The following is a 15,544-nucleotide window of genomic DNA, read 5'->3' on the forward strand; positions in this document are numbered from 1 at the left end:
ACCCACCAATTTCATTCCAAGAGAAATGAAAATATATGTCTACAAAAATACTTATTCATAATAGCCAAAACTGAAAATCATCTATATGGCCACCAGCAAGAGAATAGATAACCAAATAGTAATATATCCAAAATGTGTAATATTAAATATTCATTCTTCTCATTCTTCAGAAGAAATAATTTCTCACTACCTATTCATATTATCAAAGTTATGCTGGAGGATCCTTTGAAATATTTACTGAAGCCTATTGTTTACAAATCAGTCCTGCTTACTCATTTTATTTAAATATTTATTTAAATCACATTAAAGCATAAGAAACTTTCTCAATGATATTTTATATAAATATGCTTTTAATGTATTTCAGTTAGCTTTTCTGCTGCAGTTAGATTGCGACATTTGTGTGGTTAGTCACACTAGCCAGCTGTTCTGCACTTGCAATGTATGCGAGGATGCAACTTTGAGAGACTTCCCATGAAAACCGATCGTTCCACCAGCTTCCCTTGAAATTTGCAGTAGCTCATAAGACAGCCGTCCACAGTGACAGCCTGTAGAAAAATCACTTTATTACTCCATCACCTACGAGCGGACTCTGACCTCCCTCTAAGACACTGTCCATTGTGTTACTGGGAACCATGGTTCTATCCATGAGATAGTCAGGACACATGTAAATGAACGTAGAAAAGAAATTAAAAAGATTATGAACTAAACTGCAAATGCTGGTTAACTTTTGGGGTGAGATAGGAGGTGTGCAGGAATGAGGCATCAGTGGGATAGAAGCAAACAGTAAGAGGACAGACTTACATTTCCAATATTATATAATATATTGGCAAAGATGATGAGGTGTTTTTGTGGTCTTTTTTTTGTGTGTGTGTGTGTTGTTTTTTTTTTGTCTTTGCCATTTTTACTGAGAAATCCCCCTCATCTTATCCTCTTAATTAAGACCTATATTTCCCCTGTGATAGTTTGGATTATTTTATGGCAAATGTCCTTTCTCTCCCACTCCAACTATGTGTGAAATAGAGGAAGTCCCAAAAAATGTATACACACTTTGAGTAATTATAAAGGCAGTGCTTTTTAAAATACATTTCATTTTCAAAACTGAGCTATCAGCTGTTAAAGTGTGTATACATTTTGTGGGGCACCCTGTTTATAATATACTTCTTCAATCCATAATGTTGGGCTTGTTCATTGACTTGCTCTGGCCAAAGAAATGAGAGTGTGACACATGTAGGGGCCTTATATGTAGTTGCTCAGTTTACCTCAAATGTCATGAGAAAAACATGCTATAGATAACCCTTCCTCTTCAGCTTGGACTCCAGCAAAAACACGTGGAGAAATCTTGAATTCAGCCTGCAGCCTGGAGCTAAAGCCCAGCCAAGCCAACAGCCTGAAGATAACGATACAGCTGAGTCCAGCCTAAATCAGGAAAATCACAATCAACCTGTAGACCATGAACATAACAATAAATGCTTTCTGTCGTAAGCCGTTGGCTTTTAGTGTGGTTGGTTATGAAGCGTCGTTATGAAAACAGCTGACCACTGCATTCCCAGACACTGTCCACTCAAAATACTCCATATTTCCCCTGTTCCCGTTTTTTTTTTTCTGATGATGAAATAATACAATGCATGTGAAAACATATATGACAACGAAAAAAATATGCATGTGAACTAGTTTTTTGTGTTTTGTTTTTTTTTTTACCTTAATTTCAGATATAACATTATGCTTTTCAGGGCTGCTACAAACATAGAAACGTCATGAAACATTCTTCTCTTTTTCTATTGTTTTAGTTATTATCTGTTTGCCTTCAAGCTACTCATTTACAATTCAGAACTCTAAAACATTGCCTACTAGTTCACAATGTTGAGCTCTCTCTTGTTGCTTCTTTCATCTTTGGACAAATTGTTTGTGTTGATGATCCAACCAGTATCTGCCACTGTTTCCTCAACTGTATTAATATTTCTCTCCAATTTAGAGAGATCTGCATGTATATTATTATCAACTAAATTGTGCCACTTTCTAAAATTTATGTCTCCAATCACCCTTTCCCCCTTTCGAAGTCTCTACTCCATGATAATTTGTTCATTCCTATATAATTTTATGTCATCCCAATAAATTTAAAAAGATAAATACATAAAAAACAAATAGCATTCCTGTACTGTTTTATGCCAAGTGCTAAAGGAGATTAAACTTCATAACTAGTATGTACTCATTACCCTTCTATTTTTCCTTTAATTCACTCTCCTAACTGATATCTGAAAATGGAATCCTTTCTATAGACCTTCTTCTCAGTTAGTGACTTGCCAATATTCTCTAAAGTGGTATACTCTAAAGACATAGATATTTGTTAGCACCACCATAGGAACTTTGAATAAAAACTGCCTAAGAATTACTATCCCTCAAAACTGTATCACAATTGTTCACATAGAATAGATGTTTAATAAATATTTATTATTTGTACAACATACCCAAGAAATAGCTCTCTACCATGAGGATTTCTGATATTGTGACTAAATATTCAATATCTAAAATTATTTAAAAGGAAAAATTAATACCCAGTTTCATAAAGTCTATTTATAGAACTGATTTTAATTTATAGTTTTGGAAATAAAACTATCTTCTCATGTTTTCTAGTTGTAGAAACAAATTTTGTAGTTGTACTCCATCTTGGACAAAAATTGATGATATGTGAGAGAATTACAGCTTAAGAAGAATTGATTATCACAGTACAGACATATTAACAGAAGCCAAGTTATCTATTCATCAACTCCAATGTATCCATCAGTAACCTTGGAGGAAAGGCCAAACAGAAGAATATTTTTTTTATGTTTCTGAATTTTCCTTTGTACCTCTAAGTAGTGGCAATACTGTAAAAATTAGCACAGTGTATATTAAGATGATCCTTAGATAACAAGAAAAGTCATTTATTTTCAATGAATAAGTCCTACATAAGATGAAAATAACTCCCCCCCCCCCTTTGGACTTTGTACCAGTTTTGCTGATGTGACATTCTCACAGAGAAGAGAGGTTAGAGTGTTCTTCTGTTTGTTTTTCACTTTATTCACTAAATTAAGCTGCATAGGAGAAACAGAAAGGGAGAAAAATTAAAATCCAATACTGTATCAAAAACATTGAATATATCAATGACAAATTCAATTAAGTGAAACAAATAAGGTAGTTATTACTTTTAATAAGTTTGCCTTCAATTATTCCCTTGAGAAAAAAAACATAGAAATACACATTTGAGCAATCGTGCTATACCATAAGATCACAGACTTTTATTGTGAATTTCTTGTGGACAATTTAATAAGTGGAAGATTTGTGTACTTGCATATATTGGCATTTTATGATTTTATTTCAGTCAGCAATTTTATCATTGTAGGTTTATGTATATAAGCTCTATAATTCATTTTGGCTTATTTTAAAAATAGCAAATCTATGCATGAAATCTGTGATCTTCTCATATCTATATAGCTATGAAAGATAGAACACATGCAGCAGACACTTAATTACCCGTTTAGAATGTGATAGAAATCTAGAAGGAACTTGTCTGCATTGAAATGCTGAGTTCTAGAATATATATGTCCTTCCTTCCTGTTCTAGAATATATATGCCCTTCCCTGCTTGTTCCCTCCCTCAGTGTTTATATGGTCTCTTCTACAAATTTCTACACTTACATATATTATAGATTTCCCTGTGTTACATATTATACAAATGTTAGCATTGCATCTAAAAAGCTGCATATAAATACTTTTTTTCTGAGTCTCTGCAGTGCTTACCATAGAGTTGGGCATATTGTTTGTCTTGGGAAGGACTTACTGATGACATATTCATTCTTCCTATGTAGAGAAGTGCAAAAGGTTCAGAATTTTTACTATCTGGAAACATATGTTTACTAAATAATGTGATAGCCAGTTCAGGCTGCCAATGTTAGAGCAATATCTATATGATCTCATTTAGTCAATTCAGTTAAAGCATCAGGCAGGAAACTCAGTGAGAAAACAAACACACAAGAGACTGCTGATTCGTTGCTTTTCAATTTTCTTCTTGAAACTGTGGCATCATGTAGACATAAATTATTTGTGTTTCTTTCGTGAATTCCTATTATACCTCTTGCTTAGCAAGTACATGAATATATGCATTCTGTGTTCAAATAAGATTTATAACGGGGGAATTACATTCAAAGAAAATAATACCTTCACCTTTCGGGCATTGAAAAAATGTGAAAGAAAGAGATATAAATTGCCGTTTGAAGTAATAAAAAAAAGATAACTCTTTCTGGCTATATTACAATCTGTGACAATAACAATATTATTGTATGTAAGAAAGGTTCTTATTGGCAAGTATAATTCTTCACCTCAAATTCTATTCCTGAGGAAAGCTATAAACTCTCTATTAACTTAAGAAACTTTTTCACTAAAGCTAAATAGGAAAAATAATAGGCAAATTACCATTTACATTAAGTTCATAAGTTTAATTTCTGTTGCTGGTTTTGATTGAATTTGAAAATTTAGTGAACATTTTACAACCTCAATTGAAAAATCTGTAGTCATACTTTCATAGGTTTTATTTTTATTGTTTTTTTATTTTATTATTTTTAAAAAATTTATCTTTATTGTTGAAAGTATTACAGATGTCCCCTTTTTTCCCCATTGACCCCTTCTACCCAGCACCCCCACCCCCACCCCAGGCCTTCACTACACTATTGTTCATGTCCATGGGTTGTGTATATATGCATATAAATTCCTTGGTTAATCTTTCCTCACCCATGCATACCTTCCCTTTGAGATTCCTCAGTCTGTTCCATGCTTCTATGTCTCTGGGTCTATTTTGTTCATCGGTTTATTATGTTCTTTAGATCCCATATATAAGTGAGATCGTGTGATATTTGTCTTTCTCTGCCTGGCTTATTTCACTTAGCATATGTTCATAGGTTTTTAATTTTTTAAAAAGCTTTATAAGTATAATAAACATGGTCATTATAAAATAGTTTGTAACCCAGAAAATTTATAGGAAAAAAAAATAGAGAGGCATAATTCTACTTTCAAAAGAGTCTGGGAGTCCGGCTGAGCGTGGCTCAGCGGTTGAGCATAGACTTAGGATCCAGGTGGTCGGGCTTCCATTCCCGGTCTGGGCACTTGCCTGGGTTGTGGGCTGCAGCCAATCAATGACTCTCATCATTGATGTTTCTATCTCTCTCTCTCCTTTCCTCTCTCTGAAATCAATAAAGATATATTTAAAAAAAAAAAAAGTCTGGGATAAACTGAGTTATATGGCTCTAGGATGGGGACTATTTCTTGCTTGCACACCCAAGCAGTGCAGAGCCCTCCCAACACAAGGCCAATTCATGGTCTCTTTGGGCCTGATAAACTTTGCTGGCCTCATTTTGATGACTCTTTGAGACTCTGCCTCATAAAGGTATGTGAGCACTCAGCAGGTGGCATCTAGACTTGGCATACCCTGGGAAATTTGCTGAGTGGCCTCAGACCCAGCACTGGCACTGAGTTGAAAACTGTGTCAATCTGATGAACACCACTCATCCTAACCTGGTGACTCACTGAGAACCTATATCATGTAAATTGAGTATTGCCAGAGGCTCTTTCAGTGACTAGTCTAACAGGCAGCCTGCAGGCAGAGGCCAGTGCTGGGCCCTATGCTGGTAAAAGCCAGCTTCGGTGCCCAACTTAATCCTTCCTGTACATATCCACACCCAGCAGAGGTAGTTACAAACTGTGGATTGCTTTTAAGCTCCAAACATGTTGCCCAGGGTGAGTCACAGAAAACATCTGACATTGACCTGCGCCAGAGGCCTTCTGAAGAGGCTGCAAAACAAACAGACCTAGTGGCCATCTTCAGAAAATATCAGAGCAAGGTCCAATAAGCGTCACAAGTGGCATATCCAAAGGGAGATCTTGGCAGGCTCCAGACCCTGCTGAAGTGAATTCCATTCTGTGTGGTCAGCATAGGAACTCAAACACTGTAGTTGGGGTCGATTTTCACAGTTAGCCAGTCTGAGAAACAACCCCACAAACGAACAGGCCAATAGCAATCAAGACTCAGTTACAACAGTAGGGCCCACATAATACACACAAGGCATATCCCTGAAGCACCCAGTGCAGGTGATTAAAGGGACTACACTACAGGGGCCCCCAGTACACCTACTACAAAAGGCCCCTTATCAAGACTGGAAGTAAAACAAGATCTACCTAATATATGGAAACAAACACAAAGAGGCAGCCAAAATGGGGAGACATCAAAACATTCTCTAAATGAAAAAATAAAAGAAAAATTACTAAGTGAAATGGAGGCAAGCAATTTACCAGATATAGAGTTCAAAAGAATGGTTATAAGGATGCTCAAGGACCTTAGTGAAAACTACTACAACATGAAAAGGACATAGAAACAATTAAAAAAAAAAAGTCAGAAATAAAGAATATCTTAAATGAAGAATATCGTAGAAGGAATAAAGAGTAGGTTGGATAAAACAGAGGACAAAATCAAGATTTGGAAGACAGAGAAGGAAGAAGAACTCAACCAGGACAGCAAAAAAATAAATAAATAAATAAAAATTAAATGAGGGTGGTTTAAGGGACTTTTGGAATAACATCTGGCAAACCAACATCCCCTTCATAGGGCTACCAGAAAGAGAAGAAAGCAAGCAAGGGATCGAGAACCTATTTGAAGAAATAATGACAGAAATTTCCCTAACCTGGTGAAAAGAAGAACACACAAGTTCAGGAAGTACAGAGGGCCCCAAACAAGATGAACCCAAAGAGGCCTACACCAAGACATATCATAATTAAAATATCAAAGATTAAAGGCAAAGAGAGAATCTTAAACACAGCAAGAAAAAGATAGTTCCCTATAAGGGAGCTCCCATAAGGCTGTCAGTTGATTTCTCAACAGAAACATTTCAGGCCAGAAGGGATAGTCATGAAATATTTAAAGTGATGAAAAGCAAAGACCTACATTCAAGATTATCCTACCCAGTAAGGCTATCATTTAAAATTAAAGGAAAAATAGAGCTTCCCAGAAAAGAAAAAGCTAAAGGACTTCATCACCACCAAACCAGTATTACATGAAATGTTAAAGGGAGGCTTTAAGTAGAAGGAAAAAACAAACAGAGGAACATAATTAAAAGAACAAAAAGGCAATATATGTACCAATCAATAATCACTTTAAATGTAAATGTATTAAATGCTCAGGTCAAAAGACATAAGGTAGCTAAATGGATAAGGAAACAAGGCCTGTATATATGCCATATATGTCGTTCATAAGGCACCCACCTCAGAATGAAAGATACACACAGACTAAATGTAAATAGATGGAAAAAGGTATTTCATGTAAAAGGAAATGAAAAAAAAAAGCTAGAGTTGCAATACTTATATCTGACAAAATAGACTTTAAAACAAAACTATTTGTCTTCTTTGTAAGAGACAAAGAAGGACATGACATAATGATAAAAGGAGCAGTCCCACAGGAGGATATAACACTTGTAAGCATTTATACATTCAACATGGGAGCATCTAGATGTGTAGAAAAACCTCTTGGTGGGTTTTGAGGGAGAAATCAACAGCAATGCAGTCTTAGTAGGGGACATTACTACCCAATGACATCAATGGGTAGATATTTCAGATAGAAAATCAAGAAGAAAAGGGTAGCTTTACATGACATGCTAGATTAGGTAGATTTAATTGATATCTTCAGAGCATTTCACCCCAAAGCAGCAGAATATACATTCTTTTCAAGTGCACATAGAATATTTTCTAGGATAGACCACGTGTTAGCCTGTTAACAAAGTCCATGTATTCTCTTACAAATTTATTTTAAAAATTAATTACTAAACATATTTCCATATTATTAGTTTCCATTATAATCCTATTTTTACTTTATGTATTTAAACACAAAGAAAATTAAGAATCTTCACATAGATAAAAGAGGTTTTATTTAGAAGAATATTCAATGGATAAAATTTTAACAAGCATCCACATTTTAGGCATGTTTTAGAAGGTTTTAGTTTTTATTTATTTATTTTTTGCTTCAGTTTGAAAAATATTGCTAAATTTTTAAACATTTGACTTCATCATAATTTTACCTTATGTTACTTATTTTACATTTTTCTACTTTTCAGTATTTTCTCTTTGTTTTCTAGCTACAGTCCCTCCTCCTAAAAAGAGGTATAAAATTAAAAAAGACTTTTAAGTGCCTTGGTTGTTTTGTATGTTTTTCACTAGATGTGATGGAAATAGCCTAGGAAAGAATGGAATAATTGCCATTCTCATTAGGCCATTGTAGAAGTTAATTTGCTGTACTGTAATCACCATGATTTTCATTCTCTTTCAATGCAAATGTAAAGTTGAAAGAGAAAAGCTGTACAGAACAAAGTAACCAAAAGTCATTAGAAACATCTGGTGACACAATATTTGAGGTGTAGAGTCAGAGTTTACCTGGGGAAAAAAATATACATATTCAAATACAAAATTTGACACTAGAATGAATTCCCACATATTTGGTAATTAATACCAGTAATTATGCAAAAGAAAAGAGATACAATTAGACATATCAATTACACAATATCCATATAAAAAAAGGCAGAAACTTTACTTTTATGTTAATACCTTTCTACATTCAAAGTTTATTGAGTATAGAAAACACTGGGCTGTGTGACATATACAATGACAATAAGACCCAAATCCTGATATTGAAATGCTAAGAGCCCTGTTGTAGTAAAAAGAAGACTAATAAATTCTATTTAGTGTGATAAGTAAAACAGATATATAGGCCTGGTATATTGTGGCCCAACACAAGGATGAATAAACTTTACTTGTTTTTGGTGGGTAACGGAATTAACAAAATGTTTGCAGCCAAACTCATTTGAAATGGTTTACAAGTTGAAGGTATTACAAAATAAAAAACTGGGGTATAAAAACTGAACAAAGTATCTTTACTCAACCAAACAGGTAGGTACCAGTGGAGATTAATAACCACAATTAGTTTTACTTTTTCTGTAGCATAGAATACAAAAATAATCTGTTTACTTAGAAAGTTTTTCTTGAAGAACATTACATGGGGTACTTTATTTGAAACATTCTCCTGGAAAAACTAGTCTGTGATAAAAATGTTGAGGACATATTGCACAAAGTATTCCTAGCTTTGAGATAATATATATTAAACTTAATTGAATTCTTACTTTATTGAAAATTGTACTAACATTGTAAATGACATCTATTAAAAACTGAGAAACCATTACTTTTTGGTGCATATTTTGGAAATACTGGTTCAATAGTTTTTTACTTAATGACACATACCATAAACTCATATGTTTACAGGGTCATATTTTCCTGGTTAATAAATAGTTTTAATTTAAATAACCAGAATGAAGTTTTAAAAATGGAATGAAGTAGATGAAACAAAAAGAAAATCTCTGAGTAAACTATTTAAAATGTCTCTTTTGCCCCGCCAGGCGTGGCTCAGCAGTTGAGCGTCAACCTGGGATTCAGGCGACCGGGGTTCGATTCTCAGACAGGGCACATGCCCAGGTTGCGGGCTCCATCCTCAGAGATGTTTCTATCTCTCTTTCTCCCTCTCCTTTCCTCTCTCTGAAATCAATAAAGATATACTAAAAAAATAAAAAAATAAAGAAAAATAAAATGTCTCTTTTATGGTACACTTTCTTTTGTAATACCATCGTCCCTCCATATCTGAGGGGATTGGTTCCAGAAACCCCCACAGATACCAAAATTCATGGATGCTCAAATCTCTAATATAAATTTGCACAGTATTTGCATATAACATATGCCATATGCTTTAAGTCATCTCTAAATTACTTATAATACCTAATATAATGTATATAGTATGTGAATAGTTGTTACACATTATTGTTTAGAAAATAGTGAAAAGGAAAAAGTCCCTATGTGCTCAGTACAGACAAATGTTTTAGTACAAATGCAACCATCAAAGACCCAGCTACACAGTACATGTCAGCAAAAATGTAACTTTTAAAAAAATATGTTTGATCCAAAGTGGTTCAATACATGAATAGAGAACCCAAGAGTACTGAGAAGGTGCAATTAATAGAAATTATTTTACAATACTGAGGAAAGTTATCATTTTGAATGCTAGGAATGGTCTCTGAGGTTGATATGAGACAATTTAAAACTTCTGATTAATTCTTATATTCTATAATTATGTAGCAATTATATGGTTATGAAAATTACAATATTGAACCATATGTGCAATCTATACATTTACTTGAAAACCTCATAAATTAGCTTCCTAACTTTAGATATTTTTTCTAAGTAGAGTAGTAGAAAGTCTAGTTAAGATATCTTATGATTGAATACCTTTATAATAAAATGATAAATAGAAATTTTATAAAGATATAAGAAAATTACTTGTCAATGTGAATGGCATTCTTTATTATAAAATTAAAACTGAGAGGAAAAGTACTCAACCTTAAAAGTAATAATAGATTCCAAATAATTGCGTGCATTTTCTATTCAGTAAAGTTCATATTCCAAAAGTTTTGATAAAAAAAGGAAAACAAGCTTATTTAAAACGATTGGGAAGTTTAAGAAAATATGTGTTTAATAAGAGACAAGATGTCATTTACATTTTATAGTTAGGTACTAATTTCCTTACAGACAAGCCACATTATTTCTTATTGGAAAAGAAGCAGTCTTAACTGAAATAGAATGGAAAACATGGATGCAATCAAAATCATCTTAATCAAGTAAACTAAAGGCCATTAGAAGAGATAGAAATTCTTTTGACTAGAAAAATAAGTATAATTTGTGGTCAAATAGGAAGCGAAAAGGAAATTAAAAACTCTGTTAGAGACTGATAGGACTGAACCAAATGATTGTTCACAATATGTTATCTGCGTAAGAATTTGGTGCTAGAGGGAGAATAGAAAAACATTTTTAAAGTGAATGAAAGTTGATTTCTTTCACCCTCCCTCCTTTTATTTTTTTAGTTATAACTAACATCATTTACTGTAGAAGTAGTTAAAAACAAATTAAGAAAATTGAAGATGGAGCAAATATTTGAATACATGTTTAACTATGATTATCCCTATACTAACATGGTGTTTTTCAATTTTATTATTAAATTAGTTTTATAGTTTCTTAGGAGAAAATTTAAATTTAAAGCATATGTTTATTGAAGGTATTTTAAAATTATTGGCAAGTGATATAAATGCATCAGTGTTTCAAGATGTTCAATCAATATTTTTGTCTATGTTCAAATCATTCCGATCCATGGTCAATTTTTTCTCCTTTTAAATTTGATTATGTTTCAGGTATTCAGTTTTATCTCAAAGTGGTGCTTTGTTGGATAGTTTCCCAACCTGCTGAGATAGTAAGCTAGGCAGGTCATACAAATGATTGCCAATAACTAAATCTGGCATGTATTCTAAATGGTTATGAAGGGGATTGGCTGGCTTGAAATCCACCTGAGGGGCCTAACAATTGTCAAGCCATTAACTCAACTCTTCTTCCCATGGAGAAAATCAGAAGATGGTTTCTAAGGCTGTAGCAACAAAGCAAAAATATTGTCCAATTCTTTTGTAAAATTAGATTTCTTTTTCACCCTATTTTGCTTCTTTTCCTTTACTGTGTTCCATGGAGTAAAAGATGATGGAACATCTATAAAAAAAATTCTATTTTAAGACATTCTTAAAAATGGCTCTCCAGGAATTGTCAAAGAGCATGTCAACCTGAGACTGTGTAATAGTCTAAGATTGGTTTGACTTTTATGTTATCATTTACAGATTTGATCCTCAAATACCAGTAGTTGAGGTTCTCATTATGCCATGGTCCTTTGATGGTCTGAAAAGAATAGACTAATCAATCCACAGCTTCATAGAAACAGAGCTGGGATTAAAACTGATCCCAGAGGGAAGGCAGGGGTGGGGGGGGAGAGATGAATCAAAGAATTTAAACTCATAAATGTATAACCCATGGACACAGACAAGTGTGGTGATGGCCTAGGGCAGGGGGTGGGTGGGTACTGGGTAGAAGGGGGTCAATGGATGAAAAAAGGGGACATCTGTAATTCTTTCAATAATAAAGATAAATTTTAAACAAACAAACAAATGAACAAACAAAAAACAAAAAAAAATCCTGATCTTTACTTTCTCCCTGATTCTCAAGAATTAGATTCCTTGGTAACACACTTTCTCTCTGTTCATATCTCCTTTTAAAATTAATGGATCAGGGACTCAGTTTTCCAATTGCAATAATAATAATAATAATAATAATAATAATAATAATAGCAGTAAATGAAACTATGGTTATTTTACTTCTTAGCATCCTGTGTAATTGTGAATAATTTAGCTCAAATTCACAGATGAGTATAGTGTCTACGTAGCTTCTTTTAATCATTACAAAGTATGTGCTATATTATGTGAAAAAAATCTCATAAATCACTAGTAGGACCAATTCAACTTAGATGTCTAAATGTATTAGCAGTAAAACACTTGGATATAAATTACATTTTCTTTATAAGTATATATTGGGTCTTCAGTATGTGCCACTGTCTGTGTAAGGTACAGAGGATATAAAAATAAACAAAGCAAGTACTCTTTTTTTTTTTTTAATATATCTTTATTGATTTCAGAGAGAGAAAAGGAGGAGGAGAGAGAGAGATAGAAACATCAACGCTGAGAGAGTCACTGATCAAGCCCACAACCCGGGCATGTGCCCTGACCGGGAATCGAACCCCAATCACCTGGGTCCCACGTGGAGGCTCAACCGCTGAGCCACGCCCCGCTGGGCAAAGCAGGTATCCTTAATACTTATATTTTAATCAAGGAAATAGAAAATAAACAAATATGTACTTGTTTTGACATAGAGCTAATCAATGCTTTATTTAATAATCTGTCTAGAGGTTGGCAAATATTGACCCATGGATGGTAAATGACTGTGTTACTTTCAAATTTCCCTTGGTAGGCAACCTAATGTTAAGTGCCTGCAAATGTGATCAAGACGGTTTTACTCATGCAAAGATTACTCTTTCTTTTGAAGCCCCAGAAACTTCAAAAATTTTGTTTTGTAATTGACTGTTGAGAAAGAATAACAGAGGCATCATTACATATTATATGACTTTTATTGAAAACGTTTATATTTCTGGGGACTACTCTAAGTACTGAAACTATCTAAAACATATGCTCCTTTAATTCTCAGAGCAGCCTTATGAACTCTTTTATAGGTAAGAATTCTGAGGGATAGAAAGATTGTGTAATTTACCTAAATTTGCACAGCTGTTAAGTGAGAACTGGTATATGTGACTTGAGATATTGTAAGCAGTATATTTCATTCTTTTTCTATTACTACAATTAAGAATCTATTGAATAAATGTAACTGAAGGAGGAGAGTCTAATACTGCCAGGATTAGAAAAAATGAAGTAAAATAAATGGTTCCAGGAAAATGTGCTTTAAAGTTTAAGTTTTTTTTTTAAGTAACTGGAAAAGATGGAAATGATTTTTAAAATAGATACATCTAAATGATAAATATGGGAAAGCAGAGTTACTGGTGAATGTCCAGAAGTTATAAACTCTAGAATTCACAAGTAGTAAGGAAAGAGGTATTTAACTTATCATAGATTCATGACAGAGGACTTGGAATGGAAGCAAACAAAAACTACCAAGAAGATGTAGCCTACACAGAACAGGTGTTAAAATTTTTAATAACAATAAAACTTGGGCACTTATATGATGGATAATATTTGTTAAAAATCACATGGGACATGTCATGGCATTTCTTTCCTGCCCAACAGGGGAATCCAATTTCAGTTAGGACTCAATCTGAAATATAGTATTACTTCTTCAAAGTAAACTAGATTCATCATGACTCTTATTACCACAATGTAAATATAGCAAAATGCTGATCAGGCAGAATGTTGAGGCAAGTAGCCAAAGAACAAAGAGTGCATATTAGAAAAAGGCAAAAAAAATCAGTAACAATTAAGTAAAGAGAGCAAATTCCCTAGGAACATGGCCGATGTTTTGCATATATGGTTGAGAAATAATACTTTCTTAGTAATGGAATTAAGTATATCTTTAAACATGCCTATATACAGGTAGCATATAAATCTATTCTTTTATGTCCTTTTTGGAGAAGTGTCAATTTAGATCCTTTGCTCATTTTTAAATTACATATGGCAATAGACAAATGAAAAGATGCTCAATGTCACTAATCATCAGAGAAATGCAAATTAAGACCAAAATGGGATATCACCTCACACCTATCAGAATGTCTATCATCAATAAGTCAACAAACAACAAGTGCTGATGAGAGTGTGGAGAAAAGGGAAACCTAGTGCACTGTTGATGGGAATGCAGATTGGTGCATGCACCCACTGTGGAAAGCAGTAATACTAAAAATTGAACTTCCTTATGACCCAAAGATTCCACTTCTGGGAATATATCGGAAGAAAACGGAAACACTAACTTGAAAGAATATATGCACCCTTATGTTCATTGAAGCATTATTTATAATAGCCAAGATTTGGAAGCAGTGAGTTAAAGAGCTGTGGCACATTTACACAATGGAATACTACTCGACCATAAAAAAGAAGGAAATTTTACCCTTTGGGACAGTACGGAAGGACCTGGAGAGCATTATGCTAAGTGAAATAATCCAGTTAGAGAAAGACTAGTACCATATGATTTCACTCATATGTGGAGTCTAATAAAAATTGAACTAACAAGAAAAACAGAAAAAAACTCATAGAGAGCAGGCTGAGAGCTGAGGGAGAGGAGCTGGGCTGGGAATTGAAGGGATTGAGCAAAAAATACAAAAAAAGAGAGAAAAATATAATGGACAGGAACACATTGTCAGGGGGAGGTAGAGAAAGGTAGAGGGAGGGTAAATGGTGATGGACAAAGACTTGACTTGTAGTGAGCACACAATACAGTGTACAGATGATGTGTCATAGAATTATGCACCTGAAACCTGTATACTTTTGATAACCAGTGTCACCCCAATAAATTTAATAAAAAGGAAAAGAAAGAACTATACTCCTAACAAAGGACACCTGATACACACACATGCACACACACACACACACAAACACACACACAAATCTATACCTTTTACTCAGTCTATTTTCAGAGCTAAATAATAATATTTTCATTTGCAGAGTTTCAGGTAATATAACAAGTACTCAGCTAGGTGTTAAAAATAAATAAAAGAATTAAAGGCTGAGCTCCAGCCCTCACAGAGTAGAAAAGGGAGGTAATTAAAATATGTTGACTAGGATATCTGCTTTTGGCGATGATGAAGTAACTGATATTAAACTGGCTGTTCTTCTAGAACAACAAGAAAACTGGATAAAATATATAAATGTTTACCTTTGCATATATTGGAAAACAAAGCCAGTATAAAGCCTGTGTCCCACAAGAAAAGAAGGAACTAGAGGTGAACCATTACAACCATTTTTTGTGTGTGTGTGGAGGAGAGGGGTTCTTCTTGTTAACCTGGAAGCATTTACTACATCTCCAGCACAGAAAACGAACCCAATCAGAGCCTTGAAAACCTGCTAAGC

This window comes from Miniopterus schreibersii, assembly GCF_964146895.1.
Source record: "Miniopterus schreibersii genome assembly, chromosome: 2".
Taxonomy (NCBI): domain Eukaryota; kingdom Metazoa; phylum Chordata; class Mammalia; order Chiroptera; family Miniopteridae; genus Miniopterus; species Miniopterus schreibersii.